This window comes from Lygodium microphyllum, chromosome 7 (assembly GCF_053477565.2).
Source record: "Lygodium microphyllum isolate KBCC chromosome 7, Lygodium_microphyllum_v1.1.10, whole genome shotgun sequence".
Classification (NCBI taxonomy): domain Eukaryota; kingdom Viridiplantae; phylum Streptophyta; class Polypodiopsida; order Schizaeales; family Lygodiaceae; genus Lygodium; species Lygodium microphyllum.
Window position 1 is genome coordinate 83,390,668 of NC_141141.1, and position 25,777 is coordinate 83,416,444.

Here is a 25,777-nt window from a genome sequence, read left to right on the forward strand (position 1 = left end):
GCATTGTTATGAAGTTAGCCGCTTATCTCGGGGCGAATTTTACCAATAATATGGCAGAATACAAAGCCCTGATTATGGGTTTGAATATTGCGAAGAAGGGTGGTATCCGCCAGTTGTTGATAAAAGGGGACTCTCAGTTGGTTTTAAATCAACTCAATGGGACGTACATGGTGCGGAACCCGATCCTTTGTATGTACCATCACACTGCCATAGCCCTGCTAGACGAATTCGATAGAGTGTCTTTTCAGCTGATTCCACGGAATTGGAATCAGTTTGCCGATTCATTGGATAATCTTGCGTATGAAGAGGACCTCTTCTTTAATTGTGGCCCTTGTCACGATATATCTATTGATGGTGATACAGGACCTGGTCGTTTGTGGGGTATGCTTTCTGAACATGCCCTCTTTGGCAGACGATGGTTGATTTGGGTGATGCAAAGGGTAAGCGAGACGCATCTACCTTTATTATCGGGGACCCACAGACTGATTAGACGACATGTGATGCGAACACCTCTTGCGATATACGCAGGGGGGATAGGTCATAATCTACTGCACCTAGTTTAGGGCTACAAGCCCTGTTCCCCTGGGAATAGTATGCTTTGATGTCTATCATGGTTGTTTCCAGGAGGATGTTATGCATAGTATTGTTTTATTTCATTAGGCCAAGAGGGCCGATTCAGTTTTATAGCAAAGTCATGTCTGATTTCATTAGGCCAAGAGGGCCATTTTCCTGTCTAGTGCGGGTGCGTTTAATTGGGTTTTTGTTGAGTGTTGTGCTGGACAGGTTTCGTGGTTCGTGGAATTTGGTGGAGCCTGGAGGAGCCTTTGCTGCGATGGAAGCTTCTTGTGGCCACTCCAGGTGATATTTCTCCTTTACGAGTACCTTTCTTTCCTGTTATATGTGTATTTGTACTTGTCAAGGGGACACATTTTTTTTGGGGACCGGCAACCAAGGCATGAAGTCCCAGGTTTAGGCTACGTATGTTTGAGGGAGGTCGGAGTAGTCATTGCCTCCTGTAAAGACATTGTTCGGCATTGAAAGACCTATTTTAGAAGGAAGTCCTAGTGGCTCTGTTCTGCTAACCTGTTAGGCAGCCGTTCTAGGAGTTCTTGTTAGTAGTGAGGCAGTTAGAGAAGCCTGCTAGAAGATAATAATAATGATGCCAAGAAATCCTGAATATCCTAAAAGATGAATATAAATACGAAGGTGTGTAAAAAGGGGTTCTAACCCCTATCAATGAAAAGAAAAGACATGAAAATATATAAGCAGTTGATCATTGCCTTGCGAAGGCCTGGTAGGTTCCTGGGGACGAGTCAGACCCGGGGCCGATACCTTGTCTTCCTCGGGGTGGCTTCTTGCTGGAAAAATAATATCAAAACAAGGAAGGTTGGAGCGAAAATAAAAGTGAGCGTTAGAAAAGGATTAAGTGTCGCCTTGCGAGGGCCTGGTAGGTTCTTGGGTGCCGAGACAGGTCCTGAGGCCAATGCCCTGTTCTCCTTGGGTCACTACGCTCAGCTCCCTCCTTTTTACATGCCCAAGTATGTTCATCCAATCAAAACCTTCAAAGAAGAGAAATGGACTGAAAGAAAATATCCTTTGTTCAGGCTATAGGAGTCCTCGCCTTGTGGGAGCTCCTAGTTGTGTTGTCTTTAGTTGGTCAGTAGTTCAGACTACTACTTAGGCCAACCTCTTTGATAGGTTTTTTTGTTTGGCTGTGTTGGAGCAGCTGGTTAGTGACTCACTTCGGATCTTCTATTAGATGATGCTAGGCCTACTCCTTGTGGATATCATGCCTTGGTTTTGTCTAGGGGTAGGGGGAGCATTGTGCTGAGTTTTATGATGATAATTGTTTTGTATCAGTTTGATGCTTCTTTGGTTGTTTATGTGCAGATATGTTCGTGGGTTCGACGGACTAAGTCATCCTATCCCGTGGTCGCCAATGAGAGCGGAATTTAGGTGACGGGAAGTGCTTAAAAATAGCTAAAAATTATGAAGATCAAGGGAAAAATATCCACTGTCAAAGGCGGCGGCTCAATCTAGGACGATTTTAAGCGCCAAAGTGCTTTAAAGGCGCCCGAGCGACACTTGGTGATTTTTCATAATTTTTCAGACAGTCGTGCGGGTTGATACGAGCTACTGGCCAATGCGGGATGCTAAGCCGGACGCCCAGGATTTTTCAGAGCTCGATTCCGAGTCCGGACGGGGAAAAGGCCACAAAGTAGTCAAGATTTGAAAAGGTGGACCAAACTTTGGTCAAGTGGTCATGACCCTTGGGGGGGGGGGATGTAACATTAAAATGTAGCACAAATCGTGGGCAAGAAAGGAGAGGAAAAAACGTGGAAGCATGGCGCCTGTCAACGGCCGAAAAATGCGCTATGGGGTGGATGGAGGCAACATGCTGGCTGTGAATACCCTACCCAATCGACATTGGGGCTTCAATCCTCTCTGTAGGCCGATCTTATCGCCATTCTCCGCTCCTCAATTGATGGCCTGAATGCTGAGATGGAAATCTAGTCTTTCTCTCTCCTCCCTCTCTCTCTTCTAAGAGGCAGTTCATGTGTGGGAAGGAGCAATGAAGAAAGAATGATGGAGGCTTGTCCGGCATGGACCGGATTGCTACACGGGCTGAGAATGGTGATTTGTGATGTTGCTGGACATGAAGTGTTGTTGTTTTCCTGATCTACAGCCATGGACACAAAACCCGAAACACGCGTTTAAGGGGTAAACCAAAAAATTACAAAGAAAATTTAGTGTTTTATGCTTTTGATTGATGGAATGCCGTTCATATGGACTAAGATTTGATTATGCTGCTGATTCTTCTGAGTTCTTACTGTTTATAACCAGAAATTATGAAAACATGCATTTCATGGCTCGAAATAATGTCAAGAAACCCGAAAACGCATGAAAAATGGGGAAAAACAAGGGTTTTGGGCATATAAATGGGGAAAACCGTCGATACACATCAACTAATCTTTCAATTTTGGTGCAAATGAACTAAGGGCCACAGCCCATAAACTGGTTTTCATTTTCACCAATTTAAAAAAATACCAGAAAATGAAGAAAATGGGGAAAAATGATAAAAACACCCTTGAAAAATAGGGGAAAAATACATTTGGGGCTACGAAAAATATAGGAAAATAGGATTTATGTTTGTTGATGTATAGCAAGGCTGGGGCATGAAGTTATGCTTCAGTTCAGCCTTGTTTATATGTTTTAGTGCGTGTTTCCTTCCTTTCTCCACATAAAATGACAAGGAAACCCTAAAAGAAATGAATGCAATGATGCACTATCAACGGGGAAGGGTAGAGTTGTGGAAAAAAATGGTTAAATGCCGCTGAGCATGAGGAATAATTTGCTGATTTTATATGCATTGCATCTAGGACGGAATAATAATGATAAAAATTAAAACCTAGTAGCACGAAGATCACTTCGGTGCTAGGTGTTGCAACGAAGCACAGTCGTTAGAAAGGAACCATTAAAAGGATGTTTTTGCACTTGCACGCTGCTGGTTTTTAAAATGTTTGAGCACTAGGCATCCACCTCTTTGCATGATCATTTAGAGGAAATTAAAAGTATTAGAGTTAGCTCCTGGATATGCATAGCAATTGTTTTCAGTAGGCCTGTGACCCACCATTGAGAGCGTGAGGTTCCTATGCTGTAGGCTAGTCGTGGGATAAAAAAGGGGAAGTCAAGTAAGGACAATGGTACATTCTTGGATACGTTTATTTGGTACCTTGAGCGACGTTTGTGCGAAATGTCTAAATGTTGAGCGACGCATCGAGGGGCCAATCCCCAAGGTGTAGGAGAGTCGCAAAGGGTTGACGGCATTCAGCCGTAGGGGGAACCCCATGTGTATGTGATTCGAGCCTTTTGGCTATGTGAAAGGGACTCCCTCTGAGGAGCAATATTGGGTTAAGATCAATTGGACTACAACGTATTACAAACGCAATGTTTAGGAAGGCAGAGATTTTGATAGACGCTCCTGGCCGCGAGGCCGAGGGGTTGTCTTGCGCATAGTGACGAGGTCCGGCTAGTGCATGAGCCAGTGCCGGCCCGTTTTTAGGTCCATCAATGATGAACCTCCTTCACATGATAAATTGACTCTTCAAATCAGGATTCACAATCTGCACCTATTATTGATGATGATGACCTTGGCATTGATCTTTATTTGATCTTCTAATTGATAATGAGCATGGTACTTGTCATGTTGATGATTTTAATATTCTTGAGAATGCTCCTAATATTTGTGAAGATCCTCTCTCTTATAGTAATGCCATGGCATCCCCACAAAAGGAACAATGGCAAGAGGCCATGGAAGTTGAGTATGAATCTCTTCTCTCTAAAGATACATGCGTTCTAACTGGGTTACCACCTAGATGTACTATTATTAAATGCAAGTGGGTTTAGAAGACTAAAACAAAAGTATATGGAAAATTTGAAAAATTCAAAGCAAGGCTAGTTGCGAAATGTTTCTCACAACTTGTAGGAGTTTATTATTAGGAAACTTTCTCACCTATTGTTCCCATTACCAATATTCGGGTCTTGTTAGTTTTGGCTATTGAGTTTGATTTGAAGGCTCACCAAATGGATGTGAGAACTTCTTTTCTTAATGGTGATTTAAAGGAAGAGATATACATGGAGCAACTAGAGGGATTTGTAGTCAAACATAAGGAAAATCTTGCTCCCAGAATTCACTGGGCACTCTATAGTCTCAAACAATCGTCATGAGCTTGGTGTCAAAAGATTGATCTCTTCCTTACAAAACAAGGTTTTATCTCTTGTTCTTTAGATCCTAACTTATATATCAAGCACTGCAATGATAGTTTTGTTATTCTTTCTCTATATGTGGATGATACCATACTTGTTTCTAACAATCTCAACTTCCTTCAACAAGTAAAGGAGGTTTATCTTATGCGTTTCACATGGTCGATCTTGGAGACATACACTCATATCTTGGTATTTAGATTCAATGCTATCGAGTAAAGGGTGTTCTATTACTACGTCAAACAACGTTCCTTTAAGATATTCACGATGGACAATTAGCATTAAATCAACCTTATGTAATTTTATTGGATGTCTTCAATTTGTTGTCTTAAATTCTTGACCTGACATTCTTTTTGTTGCAAATTTTCTTGGACAACATCTTAGTTCTCCATGCCTTAAACATTGGACTACAACTAAAAAGGGGTTTTGAAGTATTTGAAAGGCACTAAAGATTTTGGGTTGGTTTATTGATGCCAACAAAACTTTGATTCTCTATATCCACTTCAACTTTTGGGCTATACAAGTGTAGATTGGGCAAGCTCTCACTTATCTATGCATTTTACAAGTGGAAATTATTTCTTTGACTAGTAAGAAACAACGTTGTGTTGTTGTTTCCACTGCAACGGCTAAATATGTAGCTGCATCTTTAGCACCTTGAGAGTTAGTATGGCTTTGATAGGTTTTATTAGATATTGGCCATCCTCCTCTCTCCATCACACCACTTCGATGTGATAATCAAAGCGCTATTAGTCTCGCTAAAGATTATGTTCGACATAACAAGTCTAAACATATTGCACTGCATTATCATTATGTTTGATATGAAGTAAAGAAAGAAACAACCATGATTGAACATTGTTCAAGTGATCAGATGATTTGAGATATATTCACCACTCTATTATGACATTATAGTGCCATTGTCATAATCCTTGTAGGCACCATATACTTCGCATATGCACATCTACCTCAAACCTCTTGGTCATCTTTGTATAAACATATTTAGTTTCACTTCAGATGCACACAATAATCCTTCTTGATCATGTTTATATATTTGTATATAGGAGCTCGGGTTTTTCCCTTGTGCTATCGAAGAGTTTTTTCATTTGCACCTAGAGACCTTTGTTTGAGTGGGGGTGTTGGAGCTATATATAGCTCACCCTATCTAGACTAGGTCTCACCTATATATATGTAGATTGTGATCAATATGATGTAGTCTTTGGGAGTGTATATGTTATGTCTCTTCTCTCTATTAGAAATCTGAGTGAGAGATGGACAAAGGAACATGAAAGAAGGGTAGTAGGCATGCTCCCTGTTCATCCAATTATCTTCAACACTATGAAGTCAACTCAAGTATAACACACTCATACACAAGCAGTAACCTAGTTCAAGTCAATATGACTTAACCTTATTCAACTAAGGTAGACAACTGATAGAAGACTATGAACTTGAGTCTCAACACCCTGCCTCAAGCTTAAGTGGGGTACTTCACTCCAAGTAGCTCTCTGAAATGCACAAACTTATCTTTACCCAATTACTTGGTAAAGATATCTGCAACTTGGTCTTTTATCCTCACATGTACCAAATCAATGTTACGTGCAATCACATTTTCTCTAATGAAGTAAAAGTGTACCTCAATGTTCTTAGTCCTAGCATGATAGACAAGAATACTAGCTAGGAGCACACTAATCATAACCCATTTAAAATGAAGAGACAATGGATAAGTTGGTTGCAACCCGTCTCAATGCCTAAGTGATGAATACCTTTGATAGGTAGCACAAGATTCCACAAAGTCAATAATGTCTGCATACATCCCCTTCCACCACCAATATATTTTTCTAGTTTTCTCAAAGGTGCCCCACACACCTCTATGACCTCAAAACAACATAAGATGCAAAGAGACTTATGAAGGAGCATAAGAAAATAGCTTGTTGGAAGAAGAAGACCAAGAAGTGCAGGAAAATTCTTAAAATCAAGAACAAGCCATGCAAGAAAGAAAATGCATTTTACCCCCTTGTAAAAGAGCTCCAAGCTCCCTTCTTTGCAAGTTGTAAATGAAAAGGTGCATGTAAAAGAGCCACGAGGATAGGAAAAGAATAGGAAAGAAAGTGGAAAGGAGGCCCAAGGTCGAATTGCCAGTCATGGGAATGGGTTGGGTGCCCAAGGGAAGAAGGGCATGTATAAAAGTCAAAAAGTGAATGGATAAGCTCATTCTTGGTGTGTTTGCAAACTAGCTCTTTTCTTATTCTTATTATTGCTTCTTTCTTATGCATGAGAGAGAGAAAGAGAGAGGAAGAGTGTGAGTGTGTGAGAGTGAGGGACCTAAAGAATCTCTTCTTCTTCTCTCTTCTTCTTCTCCATCTTCTCTTCTCTATTCTTGCATGCACGACTATGGAGGTTGGAGGTTGGAGCTTGGAGATGGAGCTTCCTTGAGCAATCACTTTGAATTGTAGATCCATTTAAGGATTTGAGGAAGAGGACTACAACGATCAGATTCAACGGTAAGCTCAATGCATCCTTGTGCGAGAGCATGCACGACTATGTGAGAGGTAGCCATTGCCACTTGCTTAAAAAGTTTGACTTGATAAGTGATCCATAAGGTCTTGGTCGTTACTAGTGATAGCAAAGACATTTTGGTTCCATTGTTGGGACCAATGGATTCAAGCTTGAGTGCTTGCACGCTCCCAATCCAGTGATGGAGTAGGAATTTGGCTTCAAAATGGTGCTTGGTTTAGGTAGGAAGTGAGGGAATTGGACGATCTCCTTTGTCGGATAGTTTAGGTGTTGGAAGATTTAGAAGCATTAGTTAGATCATTGGTAGGAATTTTTTCATTAGTAGGATGCATTAAGGTTTGGAAAATAGGAAAAATAAAGAAAACATAAGTTTTTGTAACAACCAAAAAATAGGAGAATAGAGAAAGAAAGGAAAAAAAAAGTTTTTGAATATCTTGGAAGGAAAACAAAGAGCAAGGAAAGAAAGAGAGAGACATTAAAAGGAGAGAAAAAGGGGGGGAGAGCTCATTTCAACTTGTAAGAAATTGAGAGAGAGCAGGAGGTTAGGAGGAGCAGTAGGCCAAAGGAGTAGTAGAAATCCATGTGTTATCAACCTCAGTGGTTATAAGTATGCTTAGAACCCTCATTTCGTTGATGACTGATGAATGAGGATAGGATCATATTTAGGCACTTGCCATCAAATGTTTTTTATTTGGCATGTTTTTCTATCACCACTCGAACAACGCCCCAAGCATTGAGTGACTGAATCCTTATTGGTCTCGGATAGTAGAGTCACTTTTGTCCACTTGGACAACTCTCACTCGAACTTGGATGGTCCCCCCTCAAACCGCTATGTTGGTCCACTTGAACACTTAACAAGTCCACTTGGACAGTCCCACTCAAACACCCATATGACCAAATTTTCCTCTTTGACACATCTTCTTGGACTCGGATGTGCACCTCTATCCGAGTCGGATCTGACCATTCGAACAAGCCAAACTCACCACTTGGATGACCGAATTTGAAACTTGGATGGTCAAAGACCTACAACTCAGATGTCCAAATTGGAAGATTATCATGACCAAAACACATTCTTAGGGACCATCGCGACTCCCACACATATTAAAGTCTATGAGCTAAATATTGAGCAACCCTAGCTGGATCCCAAGCAGCCTGCGAGTGTGACCATAGAACTTACCAGCACCAGAATTTTTCTCGACATGTCCAAGAATTAATCAAATCAATCAATCACTTGCAACTTGCTACCTAGTAGAGACACTATTTGAGTGCCTGGTGGGTGTGTGAATGATTTCATTGAAGGTTGCACATTGCATTGTAGGCACTTGGGTGCATGAGAAAGTTGAAAGCTTGATTGTGCACAACTCACTATGCATTGCACCATCCAAGTGTGTGAGTAGGCATAAACTAGTAAAGTGATTTCATTAACAAGAAACACACTAAAGAGGATTTATGCAAAGAAACAAACCCACCAGTAGGACTTGAAACACCCCTAGGACTACAAAAACAAACCAAACACCCAATACTAATGAGAGTTGAATAGCCTTAAACCACTTATTACCCAAGTGAAGAAAGAAATGGACCAGAATTAGAGACATGTCCTTAGCTGACCTAATCACCCTTATGACACCTTAGTGGTTCATGAGATCACCAACATGGTAGGTGCTAGCATGAACATATGTAACCTAGACCTTGACCTAGGCGATTTTCGAGTTGACATACAACAAATCATATCATGATATGACTGTCAAATGCAAATAGCACACCACGGGAGATCCATAGATGAAATCATAGCAGATCTCGAGGAGAAGAGGAGGCTAGGAAGAGTTTCCTTCATCACTTAGCTAACTACAACCAAGAGTAATGTGCTTAGAAGCTACACTAGGAAATAGAGCTCAATGAGGTGCAATGAGTCCTAACCATTGCAATCAAGATATAGTTAGAGGAAATGTTGATAGGGAGACATCATTGGAGACTGGAGTGAGCTTCTCATGAATCGATTGTTGGATAACACTATTGTAGAGCAAAGTGGAGCATCCCTAGCAACTTCGTTGATAGCAGGACTAGGAATCATCCCAAATGCCAGAAGCCAAACCAAGATACCTATAGTTGCAAAGAAACATGAGAACTATCAAACACGTAATGATCCTTATAGCTTGGTTGAGTAGTTTGAGCAGGTGTGCAAGGCAAAGAGCCTTATGGATCCCACTTAGCATGCACAAGATTTTGGACTCTACTTAGGAGACAAGGGACGAACTTGGTTTACTAGCGTAGACAATGAAGAGTGCAACAACTTCAATATCTTGAAGGATCTTTTCATTAAAAGATTTTCCAAAGCAAGATACTTAGATAGCCTCATTGTTAGGTTGATGAATGTTAACCAAAAAGATAAGGAGGAAATCAGAGACTATGCCACTCACATGAGAAGCCTCTATAAGAGGATTCCAGTGATGGAGCAACCCAAGGAGAGAGCACTCTCCACCATGTTTATCAATGGAATCCAAAATGAAAAAATTTATAAGGCCTTAGCTAGTAACTGGAACCTACAAAGGGACATGTTAGCCAAGGTCTTTGAAGAGGTGATATGTGTGGAGGACTTGCTGAGAGAGAGAAGCTCAAGAGTCACACCACAAGAGAACACAACTTTGAGAATAACCAAGTGAACAATGACCCTTAGCGAGTGATCAAGCCATGGCATGCAAGACAAGGGGAAAAAAATCAACCAGAACTAAGAAATAGCTGACTTGAAGTTAGAGTTGGCCAAGCTACAAGAGATGTTGAGAAGGCCAGTTTAACCCCACATGTAGTGTGTGCGTTGTGGTGAGAATCATCTTCCAAGTGAATGCCCTGAACCTAGATCACAGCCTTGTGCTATTTGTAATAGGTTTGGACATGATGCGTGGCACTGCTAGTTGCCAAGAAGGCTTCCATACCCACAACCTTATAGTCATCCCTACTATCCATGGAATAGGTATCCCTACTTTGGAAGCCCCATTAGCTCTACTAGTGCCCAATGACTTGAAGCCAACTATCCCTAGGTTAGACATTAATCCTATGGAGATCCCAAGGCCACCTGGACCCATAGTGACCTATCCACTAAGAGATGATTTGATACACTTTGTAGAGGAGCCACTTGAGAATGAAACATATGTGAATCCTTATGTCTCATATGATTAGGAGGGTAATCCTATACTAATGGATGGATTTTAGACCCATACTCATTATAGCTTTAGGCAAGGGAAGAAAGATTTTTGGAGCGGGTGTCGACCAAGAACCACTAGCATATTGAACTTGTGGACATCCTCAAAGCATTTCATCTTGATGTCTTGAAAAGGAGCATGCAAACAAGGATAAGGATAACTTGAGATGTCCAGAGTGTGGATTTATAGATTTGTATGCTAATTGCCCTAGATTAAAACCCTCCACTAGTACGGAAATTGTGCCATGAGTGCCACTTGGACTCTTTTGTCCTTTCTTCTTGTAGTAGAAGCACTCTCCTTGAGACTTCTTCTTACCGCCTTCTTTCTTTTATCACCATCATTTTTGGTGGAGGAACCACCTTAGCCTTTTGCATTGGCAGAGAATGCAAAATCTCCATTATTGCTTCCTTCTCGGGCTTTCAGCCTCAACTCCTCCTCCAGCAATAATGCACAAAAAACCTCAAAACTCAAAGCTTGAGGTCTCACCTCAGTATTAAGGGCAGTTACTAGTCCATCAAACTTTTGTGGTCAAATATGAAGACATCTCCTCACTAGCTCCTCGCTAGACTTTTGTATCCCAGCACTAGCCATTTGGTCGGGTAGATTCTTAATCCGAGTGATGAATGCTTCAGTTGTCTCTCCTTCAGCAAACTTCTCCGCTGCTAGTTGATTCTCTAAGTTTTGAATCCCTTCTGGTTTCGTGTTTCATACTGACTCCTCTGTACATTCCAAGCCTCTGATGCTCTGGTTGTATGCTGAATTAAAGTCAAAACACTATCAGAATAGCTTGTAACTAAGGCACACAATGCATCTGCATCGTGGATGGTATTCTCAGAAATCTCAGTCCAAGTCTCGTGGGAAGTCACATAGCAAATCCCGTGGTAGGAATGCAGATGTTACTTGTCACCATTGTGAGAAAAAGGGCCATATTAGGCCACAATGCCATGAATTGCACAATGAAAGGCACAAAGATAAGGGGAAAGACAAAGTGCAGCCTGAGAATGTTGATGATGATGATTATATCCTAGCAGCTTCTTCTAGTGCTTCACAAATGACAAAGATACACTTTATCTATGCAGAGTGTTGGCTCTTGGACTCAAGTGCGTCCTTTCATGTGACACCTTGTCGAGAGTGGTTTCATTCATATCATACTGTTTCGGGTTCTGTGCACTTGGGTGATGACAGCTCTCTTGATATTGTGGGCATTGGTGATGTTAGGCTACAGTTTCCTTCTGGCAGCAGTTTTTATGCAGGATGTATGTCATGTACCTACTTTGACATGTAGTCTCATGTCAGTTGGACAGCTTGATGACGCAGGATATCATGTATGTTTTGGAGATTCTGCATGGAAGATCACTCGTGGTATACTTGTGATTGCGAGAGGTGCCAAGACTGGCAATCTCTACCCCTTGATTGTATCAGCTTCTTCCCTTAATCATGTTTTGTCTGTGGATTCTATCCCACATGTATCTCTTTGGCATACACGTTTGGGCCATATGTCTTTGAAGGGAATGAAAATTCTTTCTGGTTTGCAGTACTTAGCGCTCCTTGATTATGCATGTTTTGATTCATGTGAGCATTGTCTTTATGGCAAGCAGACTAGGTCTACGCATAAGAAGTCTGGTAGGCCACGCGTGAGTGAGCCCTTGGCATTGGTACATTCGGATGTCTGTGGACCCATGCCTTGTCAGTCTATGGGTGGTGCAAAGTATTTTGTTACGTTCATAGATGTTTTTTCACGAAAAGTTTGGTCTTATACCATTAAGTTGAAATCCGATGTCTTGGCTATGTTTCAAAGATGGCTTGCATTGGTTGAGAACCAGTATGGGTATAGGCTAAAATGCCTAAGGATAAATAATAGAGGTGAGTATGTCTCACGTGCTTTTGAGCAGTTATGTGATGAGAGGGGTATTAAGCGTCAGTTGACCATCCCCTACACCCCCCCAGAATGGTTTGGCTGAGCGGATGAATAGAATCATCCAGGAGCGTATATGCAGTATGCTTAGCCATACAGGCCTACCACAGAGATTTTGGGCTGAGGCAGTTAGTACAATTGTGCATGTCATAAACAGGTCACCCTCTAGTGGTTTGGATTTCCAAGTTGTAGAGGAGGTATGGACTGGAAAACCTCCCTCTTATGCGCATCTCCGTGTCTTTGGATGTGAGGCATTTTGCCATGTGCCTAGGGACAAGAGAAGTAAGCTAGATTCCAAGAGTGTCAAATGCATTTTCCTTGGTTATGGGGATGCAAGCAAGATGGATTACCATCTCTGGGATCCGCAGGCGCGAAAAGTCATCCGCAGTCATGATGTAGTCTTCCATGAAGACAAAATGCATAGGCAGCTTGAGAGAGTTGTTGAGATCCGTAGGGTCATATTTCAGGAGGAGCCGAGAGCTCCCCCACAGCCAGTTGGACAGCCTACAACTGCAGCAGCTGCTCATGGTCAGGGTGTTGGACAGGCAGCTGGGTAGGCATCAGAGGCTGCCATAAGACGGCGGTCTACTAGAGACAGATGTCCACCTAATAGATTTCAGCCCTCGATGCATTATTTCTTGGTTACAAATGCAGGAGAGCCTTTAACCTATGATGAGGCTATGAGCAAGGATGACAGTCACTCTTGGGAGAGGGCTATGCAGTCTAAGATAGACTCCCTGCATAAGAATGGCACTTGGAATTTGGTTTCCTTGCCTATGGGTAAGAAGGGTTTGCCATGCAAGTGGGTGTACAAGCTAAAAAGTACCCCTGGACACCCCAAGCGGGCATACAAGGCTAGATTGGTAGCAAAGGGTTTTAAGTAGGAGCATGGTGTGGACTTTGACGAGGTCTTTTCTCCTGTGGTTAAGATGACCACCCTGCGCTTAGTCTTGGCTTTGGTTTCTTAGCTTGACTAGGATTTATACCAGATGGATGTTAAGACAGCTTTCTTACATGGGGACTTGCATGGTGAGATTTATATGGAGCAGCCTAAGGGCTTTGCAGAACCTGGCAGACAGCACCTAGTGTGCAAATTGAAGAAAAGTCTTTATGGCTTGAAACAGGCACCTAGGGAGTGGTATCATAACTTTGATGCCTTTATGCAGTCACAGGGCTATAGTAAGAGTGCTATGGATCCGTTTCTTTACACGAAGAAAGCCCATGATGGTTCTTTATTGATTTTGGTACTCTATGTGGATGATATGCTGATAGCAGGGAAAGCTCATGATGAGCTAGATGCTCTTAAGGCTTAGCTCAAGAAGAGATTTGAGATGAAAGATCTGGGACATGCCGCTCACATACTTGGTATGCACATTAGACGCGACAAGCATCAGGGACCCCTCTACTTGTCACAGAGGGAGTACATTCATAAAGTCCTTGAGCGCTTTTGCATGTAGGACGTAAAGCCTATTGGCTGTCCATTGCCTTTTTATGTGAAGGTATCATAGGCTGATTGTCCGCAGACAGATGAGCAGAGGGCCGAGATGGCTAAGATTCCCTATGCATCCGTAGTGGGCAGTCTTATGTATGCTATGATAGCCACTCATCCAGATATTGCCTTTGCAGTTGGTGTTGTGGCATGCTATATGGCTACACCTGGCAAGTGTTAGAATATCAAGCTCATTTAGTGTGTGTTGACCGACATGAGCTGGACACAGCTAGTCTAGCCATAGTAGTTAGATACATTAAATAAGTCGGTGCCTTTGGTGTGAATGGTCTTATGACCGTAGGTTGTATCTTTCACTATTGAGTGTGGTATAAATAATAGAGTGTGTGAGAGGAAGCTGGTTGCTTCACTCTGTCTGTCATCTATCTGCCTCTTTGAATCTGAACATGGTATCAGAGCTTCATCCATGAGGCTGTGGGAGAATGGGCATGACAACTTGCAGTGCAAAGGAGATGGAAGTAAGGAATCAGGAAAAATCGTGGACTGCCTCCTGAAACCTGTGTTTGAAAATCGTGGACTGCCTCCTGAAATCTGTGTCCTGAAATCGTGGACTGCAACATGTGTCTGAAAATCGTGGACTGCCTCCTGAATGGACAGCAACTTGTATCTAAAAATCTGCGCCCGCTGATCTGAATGGATAGCAACCTGTATCTGAAAATCTGCGCTTGCTGATCTGAGTGAATAGCAACCTGTCAATCTTCAGTGGGGCACCTGGATAAGGTTCATAGAGCATGTATGCTCACTATTGAAGGTATTTGAAGTGTGCAAGGAGTAAATGCTTGTGTGGGAGCTCTGTTATGAGCTGGAGTGACAGACACAGACCTGTAATCATTTCTGAACTGCTATAAACATGAATGGACAGCATGCATTCAGTGATTACTGACACACAGGAGCCTTGTACTACACTCAGAAAGCATCTTTGGAGCACAAGAATGTGTCAAAGCATGTATACATTGGATCAAATGTCTTGGAGCTGAGATCTCTTGCTCAGAATACTCAGATCTAAAAAATCTGAAAACTGTCATACACAGTCAATGACAGAATACTCAGATCTGAAAATCTGAAAACTGTCATACACAGTCAATGACAGAATACTCAGATCTGAAAATCTGAAAACTATCATACACAGTCAATGATAGAATACTCAGATCTGAAAATCTAAAAACTGTCATACACAGTCAATGACAGAATACTCAGATCTGAAAATCAATGATAGGCTGAAAACTGTCATACACAGTCAATGACAGAATACTCAGATCTGAAAATCAATGACAAGCTGAAAACTGTCATACACAGTCAATGACAAGTACTGTGCATTACTGAAGCAATACAGGTCATCTTGGGGGTTCCATCATCTATATGAACTGGCCTATACATGCTAATGCATGGAGAATTGAAGCAAGCAATGAGCATCATTGAAAACTAAATTTTGAAGCTGAAGTAAATGCAGTTACACTGTCCTGGCTAATTACAATTTTGGAGCTGCTTGGAGCTTGGTATGCTGAATTCTGGTTGACTGCAACCTGAAACTGAATTTGTTGACACACTCAGTTTTGGACTTGAAATTGCTGCTGGTTACTCACAGTTTACAGTTTTCAGACTGCATGTATGTACCCTGGCAGTGAGGTTACATAAGCTTAAGCTGTAGCAAACACATAGCTTATGTATTGACAATTATATCTACAGTTGAGACCACTTGTTTGTGGGTTGTTTTGGGGTGTCAGTGGGCTGAAATACTCTGGTTTTTTTACTGCAATTAATTGCAGAAAACTGTCATAAACAGTTCCGGGCTGAAGTTGAACTGTTAAGAAAATCTTGGTTTGCAGGTAGTCAGGCAAGGTCTGCAACATGGCAAATGCTGATAGAAGTGATAATGTAACCCAGATTGTGGGAGAAAATCTTGATAGCAACAACTATGCAATATGGAAGTTCCGCATGGAGAACTTTCTGATAGGCAAAGGATACTGGGACTTAGTGACAGGTGTTGAGGTTGAACCTGAAGTTCCAGATAGGAATCCTACAGCTGATCAAAGACGAGCACATCGAGCTTGGACGGAAAGAGCTCGCAGAGTTTTACATTGGCTGTCATTATGTATATCGGATGCTATGGTGATGCAGATCATGAATTGTAAATCCCCAGCAGATGCATGGAACATATTGGTCAGGTACTATGGCACAACTACAAGTGCCAGGAAGATACAACTGAAGCAAAAATTCAACAACATAGAGAGGAAGAACAGATCCATACAGGACTATGTCACGGAGATTAAAACCTTAGCAGATCAGCTCGCATCTGTTGGCTCACAGGTAGAAGATGAGGATATGGTTGCAGTGACCTTAAATGGCTTGGGTCCGGAGTATAAGTCTTTTGACACTTCAGTATCTGTGCGGGCTGAGATGCCTGACTTTAATGAGCTGGTTGCATTATTGATTCATGAAGAGGTGAAGCTTGGCTTAGCTACAGGGTCAAGCAGCTCTAAGAATAAGGATGCAGTTTTTTATTCGAATCAGCGTGGTCGTGGTAGCCGTGGTAGAGGCTTTGGATCTGGCAGGGGAGGCCAGCAGAATGCATCCTATAGTAATAGCAATCAGCAGTCATCAAATGCAAGAGGTAGTGGCAGCTTTCGAGGTAGGGGGAGATCGAACTCCCGTGGCAGAGGCTCATGGCAGCAGCAGCGTCAGTCAGACAATCCAAATAAGGACAAGGATTGTCACTACTGCGGAAAGTATGGGCATATTGCAAAGGATTGCTGGAAGAAGCAGGGAAATCAGAAGGGCAAGCAGCATGGACATTATGCTACGTCCAGTCAGGCAGATGACTCTGGTGATAGACTGTTTGCCATGCAATATGTCAAAGATAAGGCTGCTCAAAAATCATCTGATGATGTAATGTGGTACATTGACTTGGGGGCGTCGAATCACATGACCCCTCATGGTGATTGGTTCATGGATATGGTGGCTGAAAAGCATGGCTATGTATGCACAGGTGATGACACGCAACATAGCATTGAGCATAAAGGCAAAGTGCCTCTGGTTGTACATGATGGCAGGAAGAAGAATCTTCATGATGTTTTGCATGTTCCTTCGATTACGAAGAACCTATTGTCTGTGGGTCAAATGACAGAGCAGAACTTGCAGGTTCGCTTCAATAAGCATGGCTGCTTTATTGAAGAGTTTCGCAATGGATGCAAGTTGATCGCGAAAGGCCACAGAAATGGAAGAATGTTCACTCTTGATGCTACACTGCCAGAGCTGAATTCCGCTATGTTTGCTCAGGGTTCTGGCACTATCAGGGACTTAGAGATTTGGCACAAGAGAGTGGGGCATGTCAATTTGCAGAGGTTGCAGACCATGCAGAAGAAGCAGCTGGTAACAGGGCTACCTAGATTCCAATATTCAGATATTGGTCATGTCTGCGAGGCTTGCCAGTTTGGTAAGCAGTCACGATTGCCGTTTGTCAGGCATGTAAGACAGAGTACATGACAACTGCAGTTAGTGCACTCTGATGTTTGGGGACCAGCTCATAATGCATCTATGGGGGGTTCCAGATACTATGTATCCTTCATTGATGACTACAGTCGATATACCTGGCTTTACATATTGAAAACAAAAGATGAGGTCTTTGCTGTTTTTCAGAAATTTAAGGCACAGGTTGAGAAGGAATTTGAGTGTTACATCTCTTGCTTGAGATCTGATAGCGGTGGGGAGTATGTCTCCAATGAATTTGCTGATTTTTTGGCTGAAAATGGCATTCGTAGGCAGCTAACCTGCAGCTACACTCCGCAGCAAAACGGAGTAGCTGAAAGGAAGAACAGGGTTCTAATGGAAGCTGCCAGGGCCATGATGAATGAGAAGCATATGCCGCTTTACTATTGGGCAGAGGCTGTTGTGACAGCCGCATATATTCTGAACAGGACTCCCACTGCAGGCATTCATGACATGACACCGTTTGAGAGGCTCTATGGCTATAAGCTGGATGTAAGACACATGAAGGTCTTTGGCTGTCTTGCTTATGTGCACATTCCAGATGAGAAGAGGAAAAAGCTGGATCCCAAAGCGCATAAGAGTGTGTTCATTGGATACTCGCAGGAGAAGAAGGCATACAAATGTTATGATCCCTCTACCAGGGAGACTTTGGTAAGCAGGGATGTCATCTTTGATGAGCTGGGCTCTTGGTATGTCTCACCAGTTGCAGTGCTATCTGATCTGTCTTCCACTCATGTCTCTACAGTTGATATGCAGCAGAGCACTGCTATGACAGGCCCTATCAGTCAGACAGTATCCCCATGGACAGGGAGATTGAGGAGCTCACCGTCCACTGACACGGGTATGTCAGTGAGGGGGAGACATGATGTCTTGGACAGCAAAGGGAAAGAGAAAGTTAGTGAGGATGGTATGATGACACCTGGCAGAATGACTTCGGGCTATGAGTCTAGTGATACTTTAGACAGCGAACTTGGTATTCCGACTGTCTATACGCCTGGCACGAGGCAGAACAGGTACATTCCGCCTCATGAGAGAGGTGAATCGAGTAGTGCACCACAGCCTAGACGATCGCAGAGGGTCAGATACCCTGTTGACAGGTTGACGTACTCTGGTTATTCTACAAAGCATTATGCATACATGACAAAAGTGATGGAGATCAAAGAACCAGGTACTTATGCTGAAGCTGCAAAGGATGAAAATTGGTGCATGGCTATGGACGAAGAGATGAAAGCCTTGGCTGAAAATCAGACTTGGGATTTGGTACCACTGCCTGAAGGGAAAAAGCCTGTTGGCTGCAAATGGGTGTATAAAATCAAATGTAAGTCTGATGGCAGTGTAGAAAGGTACAAAGCAAGGCTGGTCGCTAAAGGATATGCTCAGCAGTATGGCTTGGATTATGATGAAACATTCAGCCCGATTGCAAAAATGGCAACCATATGAACTGTTATTGCCTTGGCTGCTGCAAAAGGCTGGAAATTGCAGCAGATGGATGTTAAGAATGCATTCCTCAATGGCGATTTAATAGAGGATGTATACATGGTTCAGCCGGAAGGGTATGAGCACCCTGATTTTCAGCATTATGCGTGCAGGCTGAAAAAGGCACTGTATGGGCTGAAGCAGGCTCCGAGAGCCTGGCATGCTAGGATCAGCAGTTACTTGCAGAGTCTTGGATTTGTTGTTGGCAGGGCTGATCACAGCCTGTTTACAAAGAAGACTGACAGTGGCTTGGTAGTGCTGGTCATATATGTTGATGACTTGATAATCACTGGAAATGATGACATGGGAATTCAGCATGCTATGAAGATGCTGAAATCTGAATTTGACATGAAAGATCTGGGAGATCTGAAGTATTTCTTGGGTATTGAGGTCGTACCAGCTGAAAATGGCTTATGGCTAATGCAGAAGCACTATGCCATGGAAATGCTTAAGAAGTATGGCATGGCGGAATGCAAACCACTGGATACACCTCTGGACCAGAATGTAAAGCTAGACATGAACACTGGGGCTGAAGTAGAAGATGTGACTATGTACAGGCAGATGGTCGGCAGTCTGATTTACTTGACCATCACTAGGCCTGACTTGAGCTATGCAGTAGGGCTGATAAGCCAGTTTATGCAAAAGCCGAGAAAGCCGCACTTGGATGCAGTTAGACGCATCATGAGGTATGTTATGTCCACTGTAGACTATGGGTTGTTCTATGTCAGAGATAAGCCCTTGATACTGATTGGATACACAGATGCAGATTGGGCAGGATGCTCAACTAACAGACGATCTATGAGTGGCTATGCCTTTGGCTTTGGTAGCAGCATGATCAGTTGGAGCAGCAAGAAGTAGCCTATGGTTGCTTTATCTAGTACTGAGGCAGAGTACAAGGGGGCTGCATTGGCAGCATGTGAGATTGCTTGGCTGCTCAAGCTTATGGCTGACTTGGATATTCAGGTTGATGCTCCAGTGAAACTGTTATGTGATAATCTGAGTAGTGTACTCCTGGCCATGAATCCAGTTTACCATGCTAGGACAAAACACATAGAGGTACACTACCACTTTATTCGTGAGATGGTTCTTGTACAAGAAGCATTGGGATGCCGTGAGGGGTATCATGAGGTACCTGAAGGGCACTGCCGATATGTGCATATGCTATGGCAGCTAGGATACAGGAGTCGTGGGGTACACTGACTCTGATTATGCAGGACATGCAGATAGTAGGAAGTCCACTTTGAGCTATGTATTCACCTATGCTGGAGGAGCTATTTCTTGGATGTCCAGGGTGCAGAAATGCACGGCCTTTTCTACTACAGAGGCCAAGTATGTTGTAGTCACTGAGGCTTGCAAGGAGGCCATTTGGTTGGGTCATTTAGTTGCTGACTTGGTATTGATGCTATCCCTACACTGCATTCGGATTCTATGAGTGCAATTCAGTTAGCCAAGAATCCGGTCTTCCATGTGAAGACGAAACACATTGAGGTGAGGTAACACTTCATACGTGGGGTCATTGAGGATTAGTCTATTGTTCTTTTCAATATCTCGACTGGCCAGAATCCTGCAGATCTGCTCATGAAAAGCCTCTCTACAAAGCACTTTGCCTTCCTCAGGAGGTTGATGGGCATGGATGAGATGGCGTCTTTCCTCATCTTGTTGTACATGTGTACATGTTGTACTGTCCTTTTTATTTTTCTTTTCACTCTCCTCACTGGGGCAGATTCACCTTTAAGTGGGAGGTTGTTGGGGGTAAAGGCGCCTCTGCCTAGCCGCCCGTGTATTACTACACTGACAGTCACTACCACTGCTCACTATAGGTGGCGGGCGCCCGTCACCGTCACTTTATTCTTTATTATTTTAGTGACAGTTTGAATAAAGGAAGGCCTGATCACACATTGTAACTGTTGGAGTTCCCATTTCTAGTCTCTCCCTTTCTTGCTCTTGCTCTCTTGCCATAGCTCTCGAGTCCAGCCTTCGATCCGTCGCTCCCTTTCAAAACTATAAATTGAGGACTTGGGGATGACCAATGAAGAGAAACAAGAGTAATCCTGATGGGACGAGACACTGATCGAGAAGGAGGAGACACTATTGAGTCCCACAATATCCAACATCATCATCGAGAGTCTTACACCCTTGCCAACTGGTATTACTGTCGTGCTCTTCTTCTTCTACGAATCATATTTTTGTCATGGCCCCAAAGAAAAAGAATTTAGAAGCGGAAATCGCAAATGACCTACTAACGTCAAAGCAAGAGTTGGAGTTGCGAGTACAGGGGTCATCAACGGAGTCACGGGTGCGAATAACAACCCTTTACCAACCACGACACCACAGGTTTGTCTAAAAACATTCTATCCAAATAAGATAAGTCTCTTGAGAAATACTATCTTAAGGCCAAGAAACTTGGTTACAAGAACTAGGAAGTTAGAGATCCCAAAATCAAAATACCCCTAGTTAAATTTCAATGGAAAGATTTCATTATGTGAAACTAAAGTGTTGTTTGCTACTAGAATTAAGCATCACTTGCAAGTTCCATGATTGATTGAAGTCATAACTGCTTGCAAACATCAATCTTGTTTGATATTTTCTAGATTAGATCTTGATTGAATAAAGAATTGGAATAGATGATAGGTGTCGAGTCCCCATACCAAGAGGGGATACTTTTACCGCCTTAGAAGCATGGATCGGCTCGGTGAGGTCTCCCAGCAGGGATTGTATTAAGTAGGAGGCGGATAGGGTGCCAAGGGGGCTCTGGCTAGTAAATTGAGGACTTGGGGATGACCAATGAAGAGAAACAAGAGTAATCCTGATGGGACGAGACACTGATCGAGAAGGAGGAGACACTATTCCATGAGACGAAAAGACATCATTCCGCTCAACCCAACAAAGGGGATACATTGAAGGTCTCTCATCCTCTTCTACTCTGATCCAAGAAGAGAAGGCATTGACGAACTCTATCCTATTCTATCATACCTCTATTATCATCTCTATTCTGTCTACTAGAGAGGTGAAGTATTTCTCTCCACAAGGCAAGAAGAATCATCAGCGTGATCTACATCATTGAGTCCCACAATATCCAACATCATCATCGAGAGTCTTACACCCTTGCCAACTGGTATTACTGTCGTGCTCTTCTTCTTCTACGAATCATATTTTTGTCATGGCCCCAAAGAAAAAGAATTTAGAAGCGGAAATCGCAAATGACCTACTAACGTCAAAGCAAGAGTTGGAGTTGCGAGTACAGGGGTCAACGGAGTCACGGGTGCGAATAACAACCCTTTACCAACCACGACACCACAGGTTTGTCTAAAAACATTCTATCCAAATAAGATAAGTCTCTTGAGAAATACTATCTTAAGGCCAAGAAACTTGGTTACAAGAACTAGGAAGTTAGAGATCCCAAAATCAAAATACCCCTAGTTAAATTTCAATGGAAAGATTTCATTATGTGAAACTAAAGTGTTGTTTGCTACTAGAATTAAGCATCACTTGCAAGTTCCATGATTGATTGAAGTCATAACTGCTTGCAAACATCAATCTTGTTTGATATTTTCTAGATTAGATCTTGATTGAATAAAGAATTGGAATAGATGATAGGTGTCGAGTCCCCATACCAAGAGGGGATACTTTTACCGCCTTAGAAGCATGGATCGGCTCGGTGAGGTCTCCCAGCAGGGATTGTATTAAGTAGGAGGCGGATAGGGTGCCAAGGGGGCTCTGGCTAGTAAATCCCGTTTTTTTGCACCTAGGAACTACTTGGTCCCCCTATATGGCCCGAGTTCTACTTGGGACACCTATAAATGATAGCTATAGGTGGATTTGATATTGGTGACATATATATGTGACGCATGAAGCAGCACGTGAATTTGTAATTTTTCTTGTGTATGGGTGAGAGAACACATATTATGGAATATAATCAATGAGTTTGTTTTATTCTAATTGTATGTTCGTGTGTAAATTACCCAAACGAACAACTGTGCATAAAAGGATTTTAATTAATCAAGCTAATTTTATATGTTTCACGTAATGTGGTAGGTAGCTGGATAACTAAGAACTTCCATAGAGGGAAGTGGGCGGATGGATTCCCAACAAATCCAGTCTTATGGCAGGGTGGTCTCGGTTAGCCGAGAGGTTTCTCCAAAAACAAACTCTAGGAAGGGCCAATTCATTGACTTACCTAGGGTTTTGTCTCAGAACCCGAACTGTAAATTATCTTAGGGGAAAGGTACAATGGTTGTGCTAGAGCACTGGGAGGGATTTCATAAATTCTTAGTCTACTACTGGAAAAAAGTGTTGTACTCCATGAACCAAAGGTAATGACAGTCGCTCCTTCCGAACAAGAAGCCTTTCGAAGGACACCTCCCGATGTAAGCTAGTTGTTGATAGGTAACTGTTAGATCAATTAGGAACCTTCAGTATATCCAATGATTTTATTGAACCAAGCATAGGCTTTTGTTTACCTTTTACTTGTTGTGGTACTTCAAACATTTCTTCACATATGTTTTAATGTCCTTCTTCATTTCTAGCCAAGCCTTTGAAAATGCAAGATGTTTTAATGTCCTTCTTCATTTCTAGCCAAAAGAATGAGTTCTTGACTCTGAAAATGCAGGATGAGCAGAAAAATGCAAATTGTGGCATTTCTTAGGAATTTCTTTCTTGAATTAGTTTGAAATAGTAGGAATACACAAACGATTCAAATAATAAAGATTTTCCTTAAGCATATGAAACTTCCCATCATACATTTCTCCCAAATGTTTATTTAAGAACAAAAAAATTTTAGAGTGTATGGGATCATCTTGCACTTCAAGTCACGCATAATCAATCAAGTCAGTCTATATAATAGATAAACTATTACACATAGATGTACGACTTAAAGCATCAACAACTTTATTTTCCTTTCTCGTACATGTTTAATATCACAGTCATATTCACATAACAACTACAACTATCTCTTTTGTTGATTTTTTATGATCAGTTCTCAATTCAAATTTTACACCAAGTAACAAATGTCTCTAATGTTTTAAAGCATGAACTATAACAGCAAATTCCAAGTCATGTACAAGATAGTTCATCTCATGCCTCCTTAATTTCTAAGATTCATAAGCTACTACTCTCCCCTCTTGTGTCAACACACATCCTAATTGCTCCCCATTGGCATCACAAGACAATACAAAAGGTTTTCCCATTTTAAGAAATTTTAATACGTAAATTTCAGCCACTTTCCCTTTCAATGTTTCAAAGGCTTCTTCACATGTGTGTGACCAAATAAGAGGTTTAGTTTTCTTAGTAAGTTCAGTCAAAGGACTAGCTATCTTAGAAAAATCTCGAAGGTTGGTTCTCTCATATTGAGCTAATCCTAAGAAACTTCTCACATCTCTCACACTTTTGGGTACATTCCAGTCAACAATAGTCTATACTTCTCTGGATCTATATGAATTCCCTCTTTAGAAATAAGTCTTCCTAGACTTTTGCAAAGAGACATTTACTCCATTTAGCATAAATTAGTTTATGTTTCCTCAAAATTTGAAGAGATTTTCTAATATGTATCTCATGTTCCTAATAATCTTTAGAATATACAAATATATCATCCAAGAATGTAAGAATGAATTAATCAAGATGTGGATTAAAAATGTTATTTATCAACACATGAATGTAGCCGGTGCATTAGTTAATCCAAAAGCTAGAACTCTGAATTCATAATGACCATACCTAGTCCAAAAAGAAGTCTTTGTAATATCCTTAAAATTTAAACGAATTTGCTAGTAACCCAATTGTAAGTCTATTTTTGAAAACACCTTTGCACCACTCAATTGGCTCAACAAATCATCAATGTGTGGAAGGGGATATTTCTTCTTTATGGTTTGCGTATTAAGACCTTTGGATAAATACAAAGTCTATAGGTCCTATCCTTCTTCTTTTGGAATAGTATAGGAGCACCCCAAGGAGATACAATGGGTTTGATAAATCCCTTTTTCAAGAGAGCATCAAGTTTCAGATTAAGCTTTAGACAGGGGAACCTTATACCCATATAGAGCCTCAAAAGGAGAAATCCCAATGCTAGAGTGGATGGATCTTTTTTTTCTTTTTTCTTTTTCTTCTCTTTCTCTCTCTCTCTTCATTCTCATTAATTTTTTTATTTTCTCTCTTTAACTCCATTTACAAGTTGTGGAAGAAGATTACCCTCCAAACCAGTGAGGTAAAAAGAGTTAGTGTGTGAGGCATGGAATATCGAAAAGGGGTAGCTCCACCATAGTTTGCGTTTTTTGGAAAGCTTTCCCATGCAAGTATGGAACACCAGGATGGTCTATCCATGCTTGAAGAGACATTTCTTTGAAAGGCAATCTGCTTGGTGCTTTTATTAGGATTGAACCTTAGACAAGAGGTAGAAACTTTAAATGCGGTCCTTATTGAGTTGAGCCAGGTTCTTGATGTGGAATGGAAGGTAATCCTGAGGGAGTAGACAATCTTCAACAGCAATTTAGAGGCTCATAATGACAAATTCCAAATGCATGATGGCCTCTATGCAAAAAGCAAGCTCAAATGGGTGAGGCATGTCACTACTTTGTTCAATAAGCCCAAAGGGATACTAAGAGCTTGGCATCCCAATCTTTGCGATGATGCTCAACTAAATGGGTACGGATTTTTGCAAAGGGTTTTGTTGGTGGATTGAGCCAAGTTGTTAGCTTGTGGATAGTACAAGGATGATTTCTTATGTAGGACCACAAAGGTGAAAGTCATATGCTTGATGACCTTATCGACAAATTGACTTCCCCAATCACTAATTGAATTAGACAACCATAATAGTTGAAGATGTCCTTGACGAGGCACTTGGCTACTAGTCTCTGTGCAGAATTGGTTTGTAGTGCCCATGCTTCAACCCACTTGGTGTAGTAGTCGATGGATGTCAACATATACATGTTGCAG

General features: G+C 41.9%; 1 pseudogene; it reads right to left on the reverse strand.

Moving 5' to 3' along the window:
* The window catches only part of LOC148033629 (uncharacterized), a 113,807-nt pseudogene that overhangs the window by 16,026 nt on the left and 72,004 nt on the right, over positions 1-25,777 (reverse strand).